The 22,069-nt window shown below is 28.0% G+C and overlaps 1 protein-coding gene and 1 long non-coding RNA gene across 4 annotated transcripts in view; one reads left to right on the plus strand and one right to left on the minus strand.

Annotated features, from left to right (window-relative positions):
• Positions 1 to 22,069, plus strand: part of ldd (lipid droplet defective) — a 96,245-nt gene that overhangs the window by 30,677 nt on the left and 43,499 nt on the right. The window lies entirely within an intron of this gene.
• LOC142232031 (uncharacterized) lies at positions 2,747 to 21,578 on the minus strand. The gene is made up of 3 exons (XR_012720994.1): positions 21,448 to 21,578; positions 21,213 to 21,352; positions 2,747 to 3,006 (listed from the first exon to the last, which is right to left on the minus strand). It is a non-coding gene; the product is annotated as an uncharacterized LOC142232031 (long non-coding RNA).

The raw sequence follows: 22,069 nt of genomic DNA on the forward strand, positions 1-22,069 counted from the left end.
GATTTTACAAGGAAAATGTTGGTATTTTGACCATTTTTGTCGAAATCAGAAAAACATATATATGGGAGCTATATCTAAATCTGAACCGATTTCAATCAAATTTGACACACATGACTATATTACTAATTGTACTCCTAGTGCGAAATTTCAACCAAATTGGGCCAAAACTCTGGCTTCTGGGGCCATATAAGTCCATATCGGGCGAAAAATATATGTGGAAGCTATATCTAAATCTGAACCGATTTCAATCAAATTTGGCACACATGACTATACTACCAATTGTACTCCTTGTGCAAAATTTCAAGCTAATCGGTATAAAACTCTGGCTTCTGGGTCCATATAAGTGCATAGCGGGCGAAATATATATATATGGGAGCTATATCTAAATCTGAATCGATTTCAACCAAATTTGGCACGCATAGCTACAATGCTAAATCTACTCCCTGTGCAAAATTTCAACCAAATTGGGCCAAAACTCTGGCTTTTAGGACCATATTAGTCCATATCGGGCGAAAGATATATATGGGAGCTATATCTAAATCTACACCTATTTCAATCAAATTTTGCACACTTGACTATACTACTAATTGTACTCCTAGTGCAAAATTTCAACCAAATTCGGCCAAAAATCTGGCTTCTGGGGCCATATAAGTCCATATCGGGCGAAAGATATATATGGGAGCTATATCTAAATCTTAACCCATTTCAATCAAATTTTGCACACTTGACTATACGGCTAAGAGTTATGTTTGTACAAAATTTCAAGCAAATCGGTTTAAAACTCTGGCTGCTGGGTCCATATTAGTGAATATCGGGCGAAAGATATATATGGGAGCTATATCTAAATCTGAACCGATTTCTTCCAAAATCAATAGGGTTCTATTCTGACCCAAATTAGAAACATGTGCCAAATTTGAAGGCGATTGGACTTAAATTGCGACCTAGACTTTGATCACAAAAATGTGTTCACAGACAGGACGGACGGACGGACGGACGGACGGACAGACGGACATGGTTATATCGACTCAGGGACCCCCCCTGAGCATTATTGCCAAAGACACCATGTGTCTATCTCGTCTCCTTCTGGGTGTTACAAACATATGCACTAACTTATAATACCCTGTTCCACAGTGTGGCGCAGGGTATAATAATCTCTACAGCGATTGTGGGCACAGTTAACCTTTAACTGTCCACGTGGTGGTAAAGTTTACCACCTCGCACACATGTTTACATGTATTATAAATCCAAACATATAATTCCATGAACTTAATTAAAGTTAAATTGGCTTTAGTGAAATAGAGGGTTCACTTTTTTTGAGTGCGGAAAATTAATTAAACTGTTTTATGGGAGGAATGAAGTAACTCGTGCGAAAATTGAAAATTTGAGATTTTAATGCCCGTTGTACTTTTCAACTGCAGTTCACGAAGAAAAATTAACTAAATGTATAGAAGGAAAACATTGGCGCCAAATCATGACCGTTTTAACTATACCGTAGTTAATTTTTACTTTTCTTTCTTTTGCTTTAGTTTCTATTGAACTTATGGTATGTGTACGGTCATTGAACTTTATACCCACGTTCAGTTCAAAAAAATTTTTGAGACATACTTAAAAAGAGAAAGATTCCATTAAGTTGTAGAAAATTAAAAAAAAAAAAAAAAAAACAATAACATGTAATTACAAACAAACAGGTCATCAACCCAGCAAAAAAATTTGGAAGTACTTCTAAATTCACAACTTCAAAAACACTTCCAAAAATGTCCTCCCAAAGATGTTTTAACTCAGGAAGTTCTTTTAATTAATTTTTTTATAACTCGCTTTTTTATATTTTTAAAGTGTAATTTTAAATTTTTTTTTTGTTTCAAATAGGTTAAAAATAGAGTAAGGATTAATGAAATGGTACAAATTATTTAAATTTTGTCAAAAAAAAAATTATTATTGTTGTTTTTGATCTCAGCTTAAAGCCATGCATTGACTAAACTACAAGTGTAGCTTAACCAACAGAGGGAAAGTATGCTTGTCAAATTTATTTGGGCAAAGCCCTATAGACTGCAAGATGGTTGGATGTAGAGCTGTTTCGGAATTACCACATTCCTCATCAGCATCCTCTATTTGCAGCAAAACTATCAACCAATTATCAGAATAAATTCGGGTAATTCACTCAACCCAAAGTGAACTACACTTGAACCTCCCGAAAAAAAATTCTAAATCGATTTTAGAAAAATTGCGAAGCGTTTTCTAAGCGTTTCAGAATGCATTAAAAATCATAAAAAATTGTAAAAACTATTTATTTACCAAATTTTACAAAATTCTTTAGTTCACATCCAAAACAGTGAATTCGGATCACACATTAAGAATTGATACATATTCAGTGCAACGGCTGTTGAAATGGTGGGCATCCATCTTATGACAAGCCCAAGTAAAATTCATCGCTTCTACGGCAATTTTGCACCACTTCCGAATCAAAGAAGAACATTTTCACTACTTTTTTGGCAACGCTTTTTTTTTTGGTGGGAAGTGATAACATATCGTAATGTCTCCCTGTTCCACAGTGTGGCGCAGGGTATAAATATGGGAAACATTTAAATCTGAAGCAATTTTAAGGAAACTTCGCAAAAGTTTATTTATGATTTATAGCTCGATATATATGTATTAGAAGTTTAGGAAAATTAGAGTCATTTTTAAAACTTTTCGACTAAGCTGTGGCGATTTTACAAGGAAAATGTTGGTATTTTGGGAACTGATTATTTCCATGCAGTTTTCTCACTCAATTAAATTTTTTAAAGTTTAGTTTAGTTTCGTACAGGACCCGTAGAATGACACACAGTGGCAAAAAGTTATATGTATATTTTTTAAATATTATATTTGCAAACGTTTTGTGCATAACTTTGTTTTTTTTTGTGTTATATTAAAATTGTCATTGAATATTTCTGATTACTGGTTATGGTTTGTTGTTGTCATCGTCATAGCCAGTGAAATAATTATGTAACCTTCATCGAAATCAGTCAACTGAAAAATAAAGAGAAAAATAACAAAATTTCGAACCATATGGTCAACCACTCTGGACTTAATTACTAAGTTCTTAATTACATTTTTTAAGTACATGTTTAATAAGCAATATTTGATGATGATTGCACAAAATAAAAACTGATACGATTTACAAAGTGCAAAATACTATATGCTCTAAAATTGATATTAAACACAAAAAAAAAAAAAAACAAAACCAAAATCATAGGACATGTGCATATAAAAGCAAACAAGACTTGTAACATATTTTATATTGAAATAAGTAAACTCAAAGACTACTAGTATTTATTAATTTGTCTAGTATAAGTATTACGTTTCCAGGAAAAAAATTAAAGTTTTTCCACAAATATTTCTTTTCAAGAGCATCCCGTGATACATACAACAAATGCTTTTCTGATTCAATCACGAAATTAATTGATCCTATTAACTTTTTTATTGAAATGTCTTCAATCACAGCAATGATAGTATCAATTAAAAAACTAATTGACCCAATTAAAAAATTAATTGATACTATTAATTTGTGTGATTGATTTTTATTTCAATTAACCCTTTCGACCCCGAATTTTTATAGGTATCGCTAAATTTTTTTTTTTTACTTTTAATCATGTTGAAGTCATTTAAGAAGCGTCTAGCCAAAATTTCGGGTCGCCACGTCCATTCGTTTAGGCGGTAGAGAATGTTGCCTGTGGGCAACTTTGGGCAATTGTGACTACAAAATAGTTTGTATTGTAATGATAGACGTATTACGTTTTATTGGATTTTTGTTAAGTTTTTTGTTATTTTACAGTAAATATATACTTAGATGCGCGCGTGAGTGGAATTTCAATCACGCTCAAACACATTCACGAAGAAATATTTGTACTCACGCATGTCATGTGGGTAGGAATTCACGGTCACGAAATGAAAAGTCATACTTGCGCACGTTCACACATGAACAACGTTTATGTCTCACGCTTTCGCACGATTCACGACAATTTTCGTAATTCACGACAAATCTCGTGAGTCACGAATATTTTCGGAACACGACAATTTTAGTGGCTCAATAAAATTCTGGTAATTAACGAAATTTCTAGTGACTCATGCTATTGAAATCTTAAGCGTGATTAAATATGTAAAGATTATTAAAATCGATGAGCTTGAATTTAATCGTGAACGTGAATTTGTTCGTGATTGTGACTGTTTGTGTCTGTTTTACCGTGAGTGCGAATTTTATCGTGAATATGAATTTTATTGTTAACGTGAATTTTATCTTGAGCGTGCGTTGGATCGTGAGCGTGGTTTGGATCGTGAAAGTAAATTTTTATCGGGAGCGTGATTTCGGAGAAAGTTTACTCACTTACAATCACGAACACAATTTGATTTTTACTCACGCTCACGCGCCACACATTTTTCTTTAATCCCGTTCACGGACATTCACGAGGTTTCGTTTAAATTTCATTCACGGCTTCTCGTGAATCACGCGTGACTCACGTAAATGTTTTGTTTTTTTTTTGTTTTTAACCCATGTCAATTTAACTGGCGGTGTAAAAAATCAAAGTATTATAAAGCGTCAATATTCGTGCTAATCCACTAGTATGTTGCCAAGAAGTGGCTTCCTCCCTTTTTACGATTCCTTCCAAATTCCCCACTGCACTGCAGATATGTTTTCCACATCATCGCCGCATTTCTCGTCACTGGGACATCCCAATTGAAGTTCAAAATTTTTTCATAATCATTGTTTTTCAAACCTTTTTTCTCCAGGTCTTATGTTCAAAAATATGTAATTTTACTACCATAATTGCCCAAAGTTGCCCACAGGCAACTTTTCAATTTTAAAAATTTTCCATTTGTTGTTTTTTTTGCAATTCTAAGATTTGACTTCCAGAAATATTTTATTTGCCATGTACTACAATAGATTTAATAACAACTTTCAACATTTTAGTTGTAATTTTTGAAAAAAGTCACATGTATAAAAACTTCTTTTTAAATTCGCAAATATTTTTTTCTTGAGGTACGTGTGTATTAATGAAAAATTTTTTGCTAATTGACAACCAAATTAGCTGATTTTTCATTCAACTTGAAGAAAACACTTGTAGCTTTCGATACCGTTACAGTTTTATGAACAAAAACAAAAACAACGCTGACAGTGAGTCTCAAAACACAAAAAGTTGCCCACAGGCAACTTTAGGGTCGAAAGGGTTAACAAATTTGTTGATTCAATTAAATTTCTATTTGAATATTTTTTCAAACTCAATTATGATTTTAATTGGAAAAATTTTCATGAATTTTTTTTTTGTGTACCCCATAAATTTTTTCCACTTCCCATGAAGTTCTTTTGGACCAGTCTTAGAAAATACGCTATTTTTTGGTTAAAAGTCAAAATTTAAATTTACGACAATTAAATGCCACAAAAAAGGAAAGGAAAGGAAAGGAAAAAGTAAAAACAATTCAAATAAAATTAAAAATTTCCCAAGGCGATTGAACCTGTGCCTGTTGACCAACAAGGAGTTGAATTGGGTGGGTGGGTGTTCAATGGTAAACGAAGTGGTAACGATCAATCCCCTCGTACACCCAGAAAAAAGTGAGCCCTTCACAGTGTTGCCAGTATTTTTGGCTCTTATCCCAAAAATAAGATGCTTTCATGCCCAAAACCCCCAATTTAATTTAAAATTCCCCACAGAAATCCCCAATACAGTTTTTGATATCAAAAAAATAAGTTAATATTTTTCGACAAATTCAATAAAACTTTTTAGACATAATTAAGTTTTTTCACTTGTTAAAGAAAATTTTGTAATTTGAAGGAAAAAAATGGAGCTCAAAATTGCAAGAATGTCTTTAGTGACATACGAAGTTCATAATGAACGCATTTCTATTAAAATTTACAAATTTAAAGAAATAATGAACTATGTTGTAAGAAATACGAATTTAGAAAATCTTTCTGCTTAATTTATGTATAATTTTTTCTGTTTTTTAGTTAATTTATTTAACGTATGCAAAACATTATTAGAGTAAAGGAAACTTTCTCCAAACATAATAATTCCATGAACTAAAATAAAGTTAAATTGGCTTTAGTGAAATAGAGAGTTCACTTTTTTTGAGTGTAGAAGTAAAGAATTTCATATAACATAAACCATAACTCAAAACGTGATTTGTTATACTGACCAGAATTCCCCACAAAAATCCCCAATTTTGTGGAATTTCCCCACCAAATCCCCAAGTCCCCAATTCAAAAATTTTGTCCCCATCCACGAAAAAATATCCGCGATTTGGGGAAAAATCCCCAATACTGGCAACACTGGTCCTTCATTAAGTTAAAATGAACTAATTTTGAAGAAAGTTGAACTTTGTATAGCGCCAAAGACATTTTTATTTGTTTGAACGATGTAATTTTCGTAGAAATTAGGAAGAATGTGTTCTATATATTAGTAAAGATTTTCCTATTCAGTTATTTTTTTTATTCTGTAGTATAGTGGTACACAAACACTATACTACAGAATAAAAAAAATAACTGAATTGAATTCATATATGCAATGATTTTGTTGAACTTTTTTCATTCATGTGGACAAATCTTATATATTTGTGGTTAACCTATTACTTCAAAATTAGAATTGCTTACATACATTTTAAATACAGTTTTATTTATTTATATACATGGACGAAAAAGAATTTGTTTCATATGTTTGGGTGTAAAAATAATATTTTTGGAACTCAAATTTTTTAACACAATATTATTAAGTGCAAGCATATAATGTTCATAAACTAGCATAACATGTTTGGGACATATATGTTAATATGTTAGAACATATTATGTTTGGGACATAAAATGTTTGTAAATATAATATGCTTAGATGCAAACATATATTAATTTGGAAATATAAACATATATGTGTTTAGAAAGAGAGAACTAGAGAGTATGCTGCAAGTAAAATAATGGAAGTAACCAATTGGCGCCTTAAAAATATATCCACACAAAGAAAATTTCATTAAAATGTTTACTACCAGTGTATTTAGGGCATACATTACTACCAGTGTATTTAGGGCATACTGTCCAAAAGTCGATAAACTTTTTAATGAAGTAGTATTGTCGTTATAATTAAGTTATTTCACTTAAAAATGGGTATCATAACAGGTTGGCTGATAAGTTCCCGGTCTGACACATAAATGGCGTCGCTAGTATTAAATACATGGTTGTTAGAGACCTACTAACAACATGTACCACATTTCAGCCGGATCGGATGAAATTTGCTTCTCTTAAAGGCTCCGCAAGCCAAATCTGGGGATCGGTTTATATGGGGGCTATATATAATTATGGACCGATGTGGACCAATTTTTGCATGGTGGTTAGAGACCATATATCAACACCATGTTCCAAATTTCAGCCGGATCGGATGAAATTTGCTTCTCTTAAAGGCTCCGCAAGCCAAATCGGGAGATCGGTTTATATGGGGGCTAGTAAAAGTGATCCAATATGGCCCATTTGCAATACCATCCGAACTACATGAATAACAACTAACTACTTATATGGGGTCTTAGAACAATATTTCGATGTGATACAAACGGAATGACAAAGTTAATATACCCCCATCCTATGGTGGAAGGTATAAAAACTTCTTCACAGCTCTATTACGTATCGGGGAGTTTTTCTCGTTTTGATAGACATTTATTTACGATTTCCTTCCTTTACACTGTATTTAAAATAATTAAAAAAAAAATTGAGATAATCATCCATCGATCGTCACGAAACTTCTCCTATTGGCCAAATGTATTAAACAGGTGCTAATTAAAATTGCTAACATCTTGGTTTAAATCGCTCAATTTTAGTTGCTAATCATTAGAAATTCAAGGTCAATATTAATTTTATTGATGGAATTAGCTATGTTTGTTTTTATTTACATACTCAAAGCTGAGAAGTTGTTTTTTTATAAAAAATTTGCATATATAGTAATTATTGTTTAGTTCTTGGAATTGTTTATCTCGAAGAAGAGTTCAGAAATAATAGTGTAATAGTTTTTTCAATATAGAATTAATTAACGTGGAACTTTGCTAGGTTTTATGAATTACAAAGTTGTTAGGAGGTTTCCTATATAAACGGCGATGGTTTCAAATCCATAAAACTCTTTACAAGAAATGTTTCATTCATAAATTTGTCTTTAATAATCTGAATTTCTTATTCTCGTTTAGAGACTAAACTGTAGTATATGATATGAAAGCATAGTATTATTCATATATATTCTGTAAACAAAAATTAAAATTTACATTTAGAGAAATGCACATGTCAAAGAACGTCTATTTGGTCTTCCTGAAAAGAGATTTTTACGCAAAAAAAAAAGTGTTATGGTTGTAATCAAAATGTTCGAGATGGGCCTTGGCTGAGATAGAAAATTTCTCTGGGGGGCCTAAGCCCCTACCCCAGCCAACGCATTGAAATTTTCTACTCAAAAATTGCAAATGAAAGCAGTGATTAATAAAATTGTACACGGAAAAAACTCGTACGAGTTTAACAATTTTATCTTTACCCTAAAATATTTTTCCGATTCAAAGAAAAAGAGAAACGAAAGAAGGATACAATTATGACACATTTAAATTTGAGTTTGGAATACATGTCACTAGGAGACAAATTAGAATTCATAAGTTTTTTTCTGATTTTTTTCTTTATGTGCCATCAGAACATTTAAAAACGCGTTAACGACAACTCCTATTTTTGAACGTTTTTTAGCTTTGAGGTCAAGATACAAAAAGTCAACAAATAAACAAGACGATTTCATTAATTTTGAGAATTTTTTCAGAATTACTAAAGCAAACAAAGTGTGTTTTCATAACAATAAGAATATTTTTGTACTTAATTTTTAAATTAAGGGGGAATTAACATTTTCACAGATAAAGAAAAAGAAGAAAAGAAGACAATGTTTTTGTCCTTTGTTCCTAAAGAGAGTTAGTTGACAATTAACAATTAGAAAAAATCTCAAGCCGAAATAAATCGTAGAGAAATAAAATTTTGATAAAATGCAATATAGAAAAGCAATTTTGACCAAATTTTCTATAGATTTAAAATTTTGGCAATATTTTCTATTAAAATAAAATGTTGACAAAATTTTTTATAAATATAAACTTTTGACAAAATTTTCTATAGAATTCAAATTTTGGCAATATTTTCTATAGAAATAAAATTTTGACAAACATTTTTGAACCAGAAAGATTCATTGGCTATACAGATTATATCAGAACTCTTTTGTATGATCCTTATATAGATATCCTACAAGTTTTATTTTGAGAAAATCAAAATCTCATTTATTGAAATAAAATTTTGACATAACTTTCTATTGAAATTTTGACAAAATTTTCTATAGAAATACTATGTTGACAAAATTTTCTATAGAAATAAGATTTTGACAAAATTTTTGATAGAAATAAAATTTTGAAAAAAATTTCTATAGAAATAAAATTTTGTTGTTGTTTTTAATTTCAGCTTAAAACCATGCATTGACTAAACTACAAGTGTAGCTTAACCAACAGAGGAAAAGAATGTTTGTCAAATTTATATAAAATTTTGACAAAATTTTCTATAGAAAAAAATTGACAAAAATGTCTATAGAAATAAAATTTTCTATGAAAATGAAATTTTGACAAAATTTTCTATAGCAATAAAATCTTGACAAAATTTTCTTTTGAAATAAAATTTTGACAAAATTTTCTCTTGAAATAAAATTTTGTCAAAAATTTCTATAGAAATAAAATCTTGATAAAATTTTCTATAAAAAGAAAACTTTGTCAAAAATTTCTATAGAAATAAAATCTTGATATAATTTTCTATAAAAATAAAATTTTGACAAAATTTTCTATAGAAATAAAATTTTGACAACATTTTCTATAGAAATAAAATTTTGACAAAATTTTCTATAGAAATACGATTTGGACAAAATTTTCTATAGAAATAAAATTTTGACAAAAATTTTCTATTGAAATAAAATTTTTACAAAATTTTCTATTGAAATAAAATTTTGTCAAAATTTTCTATAGAAAGAAAATTGTGACAACATTTTCTATAGAAATAAGATTTTGACAAAAAATTTTATAGAAATAAAATTTTGAAAAAAAAAATCTATAGAATAAAATTTTGTTAATGTTTTTGATTTCAGCTTGAAAGCATGCATTGACTAAACAACAAGTGTAGCTTAACAAACAGAGGAAAAGAATGTTTGCCAAATTTATATAAAATGTTGACAAAATTTTTTATAGAAAAAAAAAATTGACAAAATTTTCTATAGAAATAAAATTTTGACACAATTTTCTATTGAAATAAAATTTTGACAAAATTTTCTCTTGAAATAAAATTTTGACAAAAATTTATATAGAAATAAAATCTTGATAAAATTTTCTATAGAAATAAAATCTTGATAAAATTTTCTATAGAAATAAAATTTTGACAAAATTTTCTATAGAAATAAAATTTTGACAAAATTTTCTATAGAAATAAAATTTTGATAAAATTTTCTATTGAAATAAAATTTTGATAAAATTTGCTATAGAAATAAAATTTTGACAATAATTTCTATAGAAATAAAATTTTGATAAAACTCTCTATAGAAATAAAATTTTTACAAAATTTTCTATAGAAATAAAATTTTTACAAAATTTTCTATAGAAATAAAATTTTTACAAAATTTTCTATAGAAATAAAATTTTGATAAAATTTTCTATAGAAATAAAATTTTGACAAAATTTTCTATAAAAATATAATTTTGACAAAATTGTTTATATAAATAAAATTTTGACAAAATTTTGTATAGTAATAAAACTTTGACAAAATTTACTATAGAAATAAAATTTTGACAAAATTTTCTATAGAAATAAAATTTTAACAAAATTTTCTATGGAAATAAAATTTTTACAAAATTTTCTATTGAAATAAAATTTTGACAAAAATTTCTATAGGAAGAAAATTGTGACAACATTTTCTATAGAAATAAGATTTTGACAAAATTTTTTATAGAAATAAAATTTTGAAAAAAAAAAATCTATAGACATAAAATTTTGTTGTTGTTTTTGAGTTCAACTTAGAACCATGCATTGACTAAACTACAAGAGTAGCTTAACCAACAGAGGAACAGAATGTTTGTCAAATTTATATAAAATGTTGACAAGATTTTCAATAGAAAAAAAAATTGACAAAATTTTCTATAGAAATAAAATTTTCTATGAAAATGAAATTTTGACAAAGATTTCTATAGAAATAAAATTTTGACAAAACTTTCTATTTAAATAAAATTTTGACAAAATTTTCTCTTGAAATAAAATTTTGACAAAAATTTCTATAGAAATAAAATCTTGATAAAATTTTCTATAGAAATAAAATCTTGACAAAATTTGCTATAGAAATAAAATTTTGAAAAAATTTTCTACAAAATAAAATTTTGACAAAATTTTGTATAGAAATAAAATGTTGACAAAATTTTCTGGAGAAATAAAATTTTGACAAAATTTTCTATTGAAATAAAATTTTTACAAAATTTTCTATAGAAATAAAATTTTGGCACAATTTTCTATAGAAATAAAATTTTGGCACAATTTTCTGTAGAAATAAAATGTTGACAAAATTTTTTGAACCAGAAAGATTCATTGGCTATACAGATTATATCAGAACTCTTTTGTATGATCCTTATAAAGATATCCTACAAATTTTATTTTGACAAAATCTTCTGTAAAATAAAATTTTCTATAGAAATAAAATTTAGACAAAATTGTTTATAGAAATAAAATTTTGACAAAATTTTGTATAGTTACAAATTTTTGATAAAATTTTCTATAGAAATAAAATTTTGACAAAATTTTCTATAGAAATAAAATTCTTACAAAATTTTCTATAGAAATAAAATTTTGATAAAATTTTCTATAGAAATAAAATTTTGACAAAATTTTCTATAGAAATAAAATTTTTACAAAATTTTCTATAGAAATAAAATTGTGACAACATTTTCTATAGAAATAAAATTTTGACAAATTTTTTTAATATTGACAAAATTTTCTACAAAAATAAAATTTTGACAAAATTTTCTATAGAAATAAAATTTTGATAAAATTTTCTATTAAAATAAAATTTTGACAAAATTTTCTATTAAAATAAAATTTTGACAAAATTTTCTATAGAAATAAAATTTTGATACAATTTTCTATAGAAATAAAATTTTTATAAAATTTTCTTGACATACAATTTTTACAAAATTTTGTATAGAAATAAAATTTTTATAAAATTTTCTATTGAAATAAAATTTTTACAAAATTGTTTATAGAAATAAAATTTTGACAAAATTTTGAATAAAATTTTTTTTGAAATAAAATTTTAACAAAAGTTTCTATAGAAATAAAATTATGACAAAATTTTCTATTGAAATAAAATTTTTACAAAATTTTCTATAGAAATAAAATTTTGACAAAATTTTCCATAGAAATAAAATTTTGACAAAAATTTCTATAGAAATAAAGTTTTGACAACATTTTCTATAGAAATAACATTTTGACAAAATTTTCTATAGAAATAACATTTTGACAAAATTTTCTATAGAAATAACATTTTGACAAAATTTCCTATAGAAATAAAATTTTTACAAAATTTTCTATAGGAATAAAATATTGACAACATTTTCTATAGAAATAAAATGTTGACAAAATTTTCTACAGAAATACCATTTTGAAGATTTTTTCTATAGAAGTAAAATTTTGACAAAATTTTCTATAGAAATCAAATTTTAACAAAATTTTCTATAGAAATAAAATTTTGACAACATTTTCTATAGAAATAAATCAAGCATGACTCATATCTTTGTTCATGGTACCCGTTTACCGTTAATGAACTTTGTTTGGCTTCAAATTCTAACAATAAATGAAAACTTTTTTGGTCTAAAAATTCTTTTGCCAGAAACATATATAGAAATTTGAAAGTTCTCTTCGGATAATATTTAAGGTATGAAGACTAAAACAAATTGTACCGATAAATATTCTGTGCACTGAAAAAACAGTGAACCCTTTTCCATTGCAAAATGAACTAAACTGTAGTAATATTGACCATGATTTAGCCCTTAAGATTTTTTTCAACTTGTCTAGTTTATAATTCTCTTAAATTTTAATTCACCTATAACATTGTATTTTAGTTCATTTTTACAACACCATCAGATTTATATACCCCTACCAAGTTAAAAAGTCAGTATTATTTTGGTTTACTTGCTTATTTTTTGGGAAACCCTATAATAAAAATTGGTTAACAGTCTCTTCAAAATGTCGACGACTAAACTATTTTTAAATCAATCATTCCACAGTACAGAGAAATTAAATAATTAAAGGAACAACAAACCGTTTTACTATTATGAAAATTTTCATACAATAAAATTAAACTTTCTTTAAGCAAAAGTACTTTATTATAACAACTTATGATGAAAGTTCTTAATACAATGTTTTTGTGATTAAAAATTATGACCACGTGGAACAAGAAAGTAGTTTATTTTAACTCGCTTTTTGGACATTTTGACTTTTCCTTAGTTTTTTATTCATCGTAAGTATATTTTTCACATATCTTGCTGAAAAAAATGGAAGGAATAATGAAAATTTTTAAAAATTAACATGTAATAAAATATAATTTTTTAGCTCTTTAAATTTGCTTGTATCTTACCATATTTGGGGGCATTTTATTAAATGGTGTAAGGAATAAACGTACCTCTTAAAGTTTGTACCTGAAACAATTAGAGAAATAATGAATTAAGTAATATATTAACTCATAAAACTGTGTTGTTATCGATGTGAAGGACAAAATACAATAAATATTCTTGTTAAAAGAAAGCCAAAGTTTTAATATAAAACTTACCAATTCTCTATTACATTGTACGCTGAGGTTAAAAAGTTATCGAAATTCATTTGGGGTTACTCTGAAATTAAATATTTATTTTTTACATTAAATAAAAAACATTAAATTTGTTTCCAAAAAATCTATTTAAAGAAATAATATGCAAAAAAAAGTAAATTTCTGGTTAAAAGAATGTTAAAGCTTACCAATTCATAAAAATGTTGTTATTCTGAAATTAAATATTTGTTTTTTACATTAAAAATATTAAATTGATTTCCAAAAATATTTGATTAAAGTAAGACTAAAATAAGGTATTAAAAACCTGTATTTTTGATAATAAAAAGGTCATAAAAACGTAAATATTCTAGTGAAAAGAAAGCCAATTTTTAATAGAAAACTTACCACTTCTCTATTAAATTATACGCTGAGGAGAAATATAAAAATTTGCCCGAATCCATCTGGGGTTGCTCTTAAATTAAATATTTTTTTACAACAAAGAAAATCATGAAACTGGTAAAAAATATTAAAAATAATTAGCAAATAAAAATATTCATAAAGAATATAATTTTTTAAAAGAAAACCACATTGAAAAAAGAACACTTACCTATTTATGATTAAACTATACGCTGAGGTGTAACAAACAATTTTCCAAATTCATCTGGAGTTACTCTGAATTTGAATATTTATTTTTTACATTGAATAATAAAAATTAAATTAGATAAAACAATTTCAATATACTTTCCATTTCAGCATTTTTTCTTAAATATTGAACATTCCTAATAACTTCTTTCTAAGCTACCGATCATCACTTCGCCATTGTACACCTCATCGCTAAAATATTAATAACTTTCATTTAAAAGTTTTAATAAACAAACACCAATATATGTCGCAATAAACCAAAATAGTCCATACCTTTATATTCCCTTGTTACATACTTGCTAAAAAGGTGCAACAGCCCACGCCAACGCCAACTATACAACTGAAGCATGCAAAACAAAACCAAGCAAAACCAAAACATTTCTACAACAACAAAAACACATGTGCCTTCATTGAAAACAACACCTCATCCAGCCAAATAAACAATTCGCGAATAAAAAACGCACACACACAAACCACTGAATGAACAAAAATAAAAACAACCCCACGCTCAGATATACACAACATCCCCATCACTCGCTACCATTTCTCATTATTGCATTGCATGCTCTCACTCTCAAAAAAATTTCAAGTAACATCATCTTTACATTAAACATATTCCACTTTGACGAGAAAGGTCTCTGTACTATGCATTAGTTCATCGCATCTGTCCACAATTTACTCTAAAAACAATACTCTTAAATGCATATCAGTATAAGAACGATGAAACGTTTTACTTAAAATTAGCAAAAACTTCATGAAATGATATCTACACATTTTTAACGAAAATGTCTATAAATTTAATTACATGTGAACTAAAAATATTTCATTGAGAAATGTTGTACCAACTATTATTAGCTATAGGAATTGCCAGTAAGAAATTGCTATCCGCTTTCAAGTTCAATTTTCGTAAAAAAATATTTTCTCATACAAAAACTCTTTATAGTAAATTACACTTATTATTTAGAAAGTATTTTACATTTCATTAGTAGTTTTATAGTATGACGAAAGATTTTTTAACTACCAGTTAAGAAAATTTTTAAGGAAATTTCTATCGTATTTTGTAGGGTATGAACTAAACGATTGCTACTTAAAATTTGTAAAATTTCCTTTCGAGTAGTTAATTTTCGTTAAAGATACGAAAAATGAACTAAAATTCTGGAAAATTCTAGTAATAAATTATTGTAAAAATCTTCTTAAATTTACGAGACACTTTTTTTTCTGTGTGGGGATTAAAATTTTTCTATAGGGGCGGTGGCCCCAGCACCCCCTGGTTACGCAAATGGTGATGGGTAAATGTAATCAAATCGTTCTTGTCTATTTAAAGGAATGATTTTAAGGGAATGGGGATTAAAGTGTTTTAATGTGGAAATGTATTCAATAGTTCTTCTTATTTTTCTTCGAACATGACGACCGCAAACATTTTTTTTCTGCATGTATTTAAGTGACTTGAATTATTTTTTTAAATCTTAGTTTATTATTACATTACATGTTCGCTTCGCCATATTGATAAGTAACTAGAATATTATGAATATTAATATTGAACCGGTTAATGTGGAAAATTTTAGTGTATGCGTATAATTTTTACTGAAGCGTTCTCACGGCAGCATCAGCTTCAGCGTAACACAAAGTCAATCACCGTATAGAGTTCAACATTAGTTTATGAACTACAATTACACTGTTTTGAACTCTTATTGTTAATAATAATAATACAATACTCTACAAATCGTAATACAATTATTCTAATTGCTAGTGACTAATATCAACGGCATATTGAGGCTGAAAGATTTACTTCCTGCTGCTTGATTTTATTTTAAATGATCATCAGCGTTTTACTGTACATACAAATTTAAATCCAATTTCATTGTCAAAATGTTGCAAATGGGCATTACTACTAAGTGCGTACAAAGGTTACTATTTCATGTTTTAATGTAAATATTTTGTTGTTTTAAAAATTATTTCCCGATTACTGTTTATTTAGGATATAATTGTATAAGATTTGCTATTACATTACAAATTCTGAATACATTTCGAAATCTATATGAATCCTAATTGTTGCAATTTCATTTTACAAAAGAAATGTATTTCTAACCAGATGGTATTTTAGGGGTAAACTAACCTGGAATAATTTATGTTGTTGCTTGGAATCGTAGTATAGAATCCTCTGAATTTAGAGCAGAAATTGTAACCATTGCTTGGGGATAAATGATTGTAAAGGACATTGGCATTACCTTTTAACTGAATTACCTTTAAACTGAAGAATTTTTTGTCTAAAAATGGTAACAAATGACTAGTAAGTCTCATCGTTTAAAGTATGTCGTTAGTTGTTGTTGTATTCTTAAATCCAATTTTAGAAACAAGGCATGATATTTCACCAATCAAGTGAATGCCTCTAAAATTTTTTATTTGGTTTTGCATTACATGTCTCATCAAGATCTGTTCAAATGGGGCGTTTTTCGAATTGAAAAATAAAGTTTCTATATATGGAGACTACATCAGATTTATGTGGATTTATAAAAACCATTTTTGTTAGTCTTCACTGGAATCTTAAAAATTTCGCTAAAGTTATTGTTGTTGTTTTTTTTTTATTTCAGCTTAAAACCATGCATTGACTAAACTACAGGTGTAGCTTAACCAACAGAGGAAAATAATGCTTGTCAAATTTATTTGGGCAAAGCCCTATAGACTGCAAAATGGTTGGATGAACGCACGTTTCGGAATTACCACATTCCTCATCAGCATCCTCTACTTGCAGCAAAATTATCAACCAATTATCAGAATAAATTCAGGCAGTTCACTAAACCCAAAAGTTAACCACACTTGAACCTTCCGACAAAAGGCTTTACATTGATAGCCGGCTTATGCCGAAATAAATTCGTACAAACATCTCTCTTTTTCTTTGCCACCATCAAATCATCGATTTGAGTGAAGTTGGCTGGGTTTATTTTGAGCGTGCTTCCTCTTTTTATACCCTGCGCCATACTGTGGAACAGGGTATTATAAGTTAGTGCATATGTTTGCAACACCCAGAATGAGACGAGATAGACACATGGTGTCTTCGGCAAAAATGCTCAGGGTGGGCTCCTGAGTCGATATAGCCATGTCCGTCTGTCCGTGAACACATTTAGTCCAATCGACTTCAAATTTGGCACAAGTATGTGTTTTGGCTCAGAATAGAACCCTATTGATTTTGGAAGAAATCGGTTCAGAATTAAATATAGCTCACATATATATATTTCGCCCGATTTGGACTTATATGGCCCCAGAAGCCAGAGTTTTAGCCTAATTTGCTTAAAACTTTGCACAAAAAGAACAATTAGTACTATAGTCAAGTGTGCCAAATTTTATTAAAATCGGTTCAGATTTAGATATAGCTCCCATATATATCTTTCTCCCGATATGGACTAATACGGTCCCAGAAGCCAGAGTTTTACCCCAATTTGGTTGAGATTTTGCACTAGGAGTACAATTGGTAGTGTAGTGTCAAGTGTGCCAAATTTTAATGAAATCGGTTCAGATTTATATATAGCTCCCATATATATCGTTCGCCCGATTTACACTCATATGACAACAGTGGCCAATCTTTTACTCCGATTTAATTGAAATTTTGCACAGGGAGTAGAATTAGCATTGCGTGCCAAATTTGGTTGAAATCGGTTCAGTTTTAGATATAGCTCCCATATATATGTTTTTCTGATTTCGACAAAAATGGTCAAAGTACCTTGTAAAATCGCCAGTGCTTAGTCGAAAAGTTGTACAAATGACTCTAATTTTCCTAAACTTCTAATACATATATATCGAGCCATAAATCATAAATAAACTTTTGCGAAGTTTCCTTAAAATTGCTTCAGATTTAAATGTTTCCCATATTTTCTATTAACACTGTGCATTAGCCGACTTCAATTTTGTGTCTATAGATTTTGTAGAAGTCTATGAAATTCTGTCCAGATCGAGTGATATTTATATGTACACTAATAGAAAAAGTTTCGTTATATTAACGAAATGTGTCGTTAAAAGTCAGCCAATGAAACAAATTCGTTAATACTACGAAATTTTTCGTTATTATAACGAATTTTCTTTCAATCAACGTAACGTTTCGTACTATTAACGAATATTTTCATTGTATTAATGAACATGTTTCGTTATATCAATGAACATTTTTCGTTGGGTGACTTTTAATGAAATTTTCTTTGTGTGTATGTATCTGGGACAAACCTTTATATATAGCCCCCAACACATTTGACGGATGTGATATGGTATTGCAAATTTAGATCCACAAAGTGGTGCAGGGTATAATATAGTCGGCCCCGCCCGACTTTAGACTTTCCTTACTTGTTTTCTACTAACATAGTGTACCATCCCAGGGTATTAACCGACTTAATTTTTAAGTCTATAGATTATAATTTTTTTTTTCAGATGGAGTCAGATTTAAATGTATGTATTTGGGACAAAAACCTTTATATAGCACCCAACACATTTGACGAATTTGATTTAGTATCGAAAATGTGGATTTACAAAGTGGTGCAGGGTATAATATAGTCGGCCCCGCCCGACTTTAGACTTTCCTTACTTGTTTTTTACTAACATTGTGTTCCACCCTAGTGCATTAGCCGATTTAAATTTTGAGTCTATAGATTTTGCAGAAGTCCATCAAATTCTGTCCAGATCGAGTGATATTTATATGTATGTAGTTGGGACAAACCTTTATACCTGCCGTCGAAAAGACAAATTTATATCGGCTTAGCCGTCAAACCGCCGAAGGTAAAAGTTAGTGCTAGCCGCTGCCGACAAAAATGGGTCGGTTTCATTGTCTGGTATAGAAGAGTATATCAAACACCAAATTTGAAATATCCCCTTATGGATATGTCAGTCAATTTCAGGACGATAGGTTAGGTTAGGTGGCAGCCCGATGTAACAGGCTCACTTAGACTATTCAGTCCTTTGTGATACCACAGTGGTGAACTTCTCTCTTATCACTGAGTGGTGTCCGATTTCAAGTTAAACTCAATTTTATAGCCGAGTCCGAACGACTATAAAAAGAAACCACTTAGAGAAGCTTTGAAACACTCAGAAATGTCACCAGCATTACTGAGGTGGGATAATCCTCCGCTGATAAACTTTTTGTGTTCGATCGAACCACGAATCGAACCTACGACCTTGTGTATGCAAGGCAGGCATGCTAACCATTGCACCACGGTGGACGATATTGACATTGTTGAAGGCTTTAGCGTGATCACAAATATTTATACTTTACATATTTCGAAATCGATATTTCAATGAAAATTCCATGAATTAGTTCTATGTCCTAGTTTTAATTTTTTAGAGCCTAATTTTACGCTACCCTAAAAAATGTTAACACAACTTTCTAAGCTGATATAACTTTATTTTAGTTAACGAAAATTAGTTAGTTTTAGTATACAATTTGAGCAAAATTTTCTATATAAATAAAATTTTGAGAAACATTTTTATAGGAACAAAATTTTGACAACATTTTCTATAAAAATAAAATTGTTATAGGAACAAAATTTTCTATAGAAACAAAATTTTGACAAAATTTTTTATACAAAAAACTTTTGACAAAATTTTCTATAGATAAGAAATTTTGACAAAATTTTCTTTAGAAATAAAATTTTGACAAAATTTTCTATAGAAATAAAATTTTGACAAACTTTCTTAGAGGATTAAAATTTTGACAAATTTTCTATAAAAAAAAAAAAAAATTACAAAATTTTCTGTAGAAATAAAATTTTGACAAAATTTTCCATAGAAATAAAATTTTGACAAATTTTTCTATAGAAATAAATTTTTGACAAACTTTCTTATAAGATTAAAATTTTTAAGAAATTTTGACAAAATTTTCTTTAGAAATATAATTTTGACGAAATTTTCTTTAAAAAAAAAAAAATTGACAAAATTTTCTGTAGAAATAAAATTTTGACAAAATTTTCCATAGAAATAAAATGTTGACAAAATTTTCTATAGAAATAAATTTTTGACAAAATTTTCTATAGAAAGATTAACGTGTGAACCAATACCAAAATCTAATAACATATAGAATTATAGGAACAAAATTTTGACAAAATTTTCTATAGAAATAAAATTTTGACAAAATTTTTTATAAAAAAACTTTTGACAAAATTTTCTATAGATAAGAAATTTTGGCAAAATTTTCTTTAGAAATAAAATTTTTACAAACTTTCTTGGAGGATTAAAATTTTGACAAAATTTTCTATAAAACAAATTTGACAAAATTTTCTATAAAACAAATTTGACAAAATTTTCTATAGAATTACAATTTTGACAAAATTTTCCATAGAAATAAGATTTTGACAAAATTTTCCATAGAAATAAAATTTTGACAAAATTTTCTATAGAAATAAATTTTTGACAAACTTTCTTAGAATATTAAAATTTTTAAGAAATTTTGACAAAATTTTCTTTAGAAATAAAATTTTGACGAAATTTTCTATAGAAATAAAAGTTTGAAAAACTTTCTTAGAAGATTAAAATTTTGACAAAATTTTCTATAAAAAAATTTGACAAAATTTTCTATAAAAAAATTTGACAAAATTTTCTATAGAAATAAAATTTTGACAAAATTTTCCATAGAAATAAAATTTTGACAAAATTTTCTATAGAAAGATATAACGTGTGAACCAATACCAAAATCTAATAACATAGAAGACCTGATCATGGTACTCCATTGCTGTGGGTCCAATACTAAGCAGTAATCAAAAATTACCCATACGCTTTTCCTTAAACAATTTGTTATTCAAATATTTACTGCCTTTATGGAGACATTAATAGCCTAATAATTTACAGAGGAACTTCAGGTAATTCTATCCACAAATCTGTCACGATGTTATTTAGTATGTTTAGCGGCTGCAAAAAAAAAAATTGAGTCAGGAAATTATTGTCTATTGCGGTAAATGCGCTTGAGTTATTGAAGTGCTTAGTAAATATTTCTTGGCACTTACGTTTGCGTGTGATTGTTGTAATTTTTTTAATACTATAAGCTTATTAGTTTTATACTAAGCTATTGTATTTTATTTATTTGTTTTTATTTTAATGCTTGCAATTGCTGAATAGAAACTGGTTTTTGACTAAGCAAAATTCGAACAGAATAATACCGATCTCTAATCATTCATCTAGAGTCTATTTTTTTCTTTTCTTCTTCTAATTACTTCGATTAGCAGTAGCAAAAATAAACAACAACAAAAACAACATCTATTCAATTTAATCATATTTTGTTTTTGTTATCACAATAGATAGGCGGCTATTATTGTAAAGGTGTCGTTTTGCCAGTGTTAGTGTAAATTGAAATGTGATTAATTATTGCTAGTACGACAACATGGTAACTATTTGATACGGCCGATTTGCCGGCCTTGCATTCGGTTCTATTGACAGCGATTCGGCTGTCTACAATAATAGAGGAAGCAAAAATCTGGCCACCGAATCTCTACCGAAACATTTTGAAGAAGATATAAGAAATTAAAGAGTGTACATAAATCGCCACTATTACATTTTTTATATGCTAAGAACTTATCGGGCCAGCTAGCTACGATAAATCAGAATTATTTCAGCTTAATCAGATATAAA

The sequence above is a fragment of the Haematobia irritans genome, chromosome 3 (genome assembly GCF_050003625.1).
Source record: "Haematobia irritans isolate KBUSLIRL chromosome 3, ASM5000362v1, whole genome shotgun sequence".
Lineage (NCBI taxonomy): Eukaryota > Metazoa > Arthropoda > Insecta > Diptera > Muscidae > Haematobia > Haematobia irritans.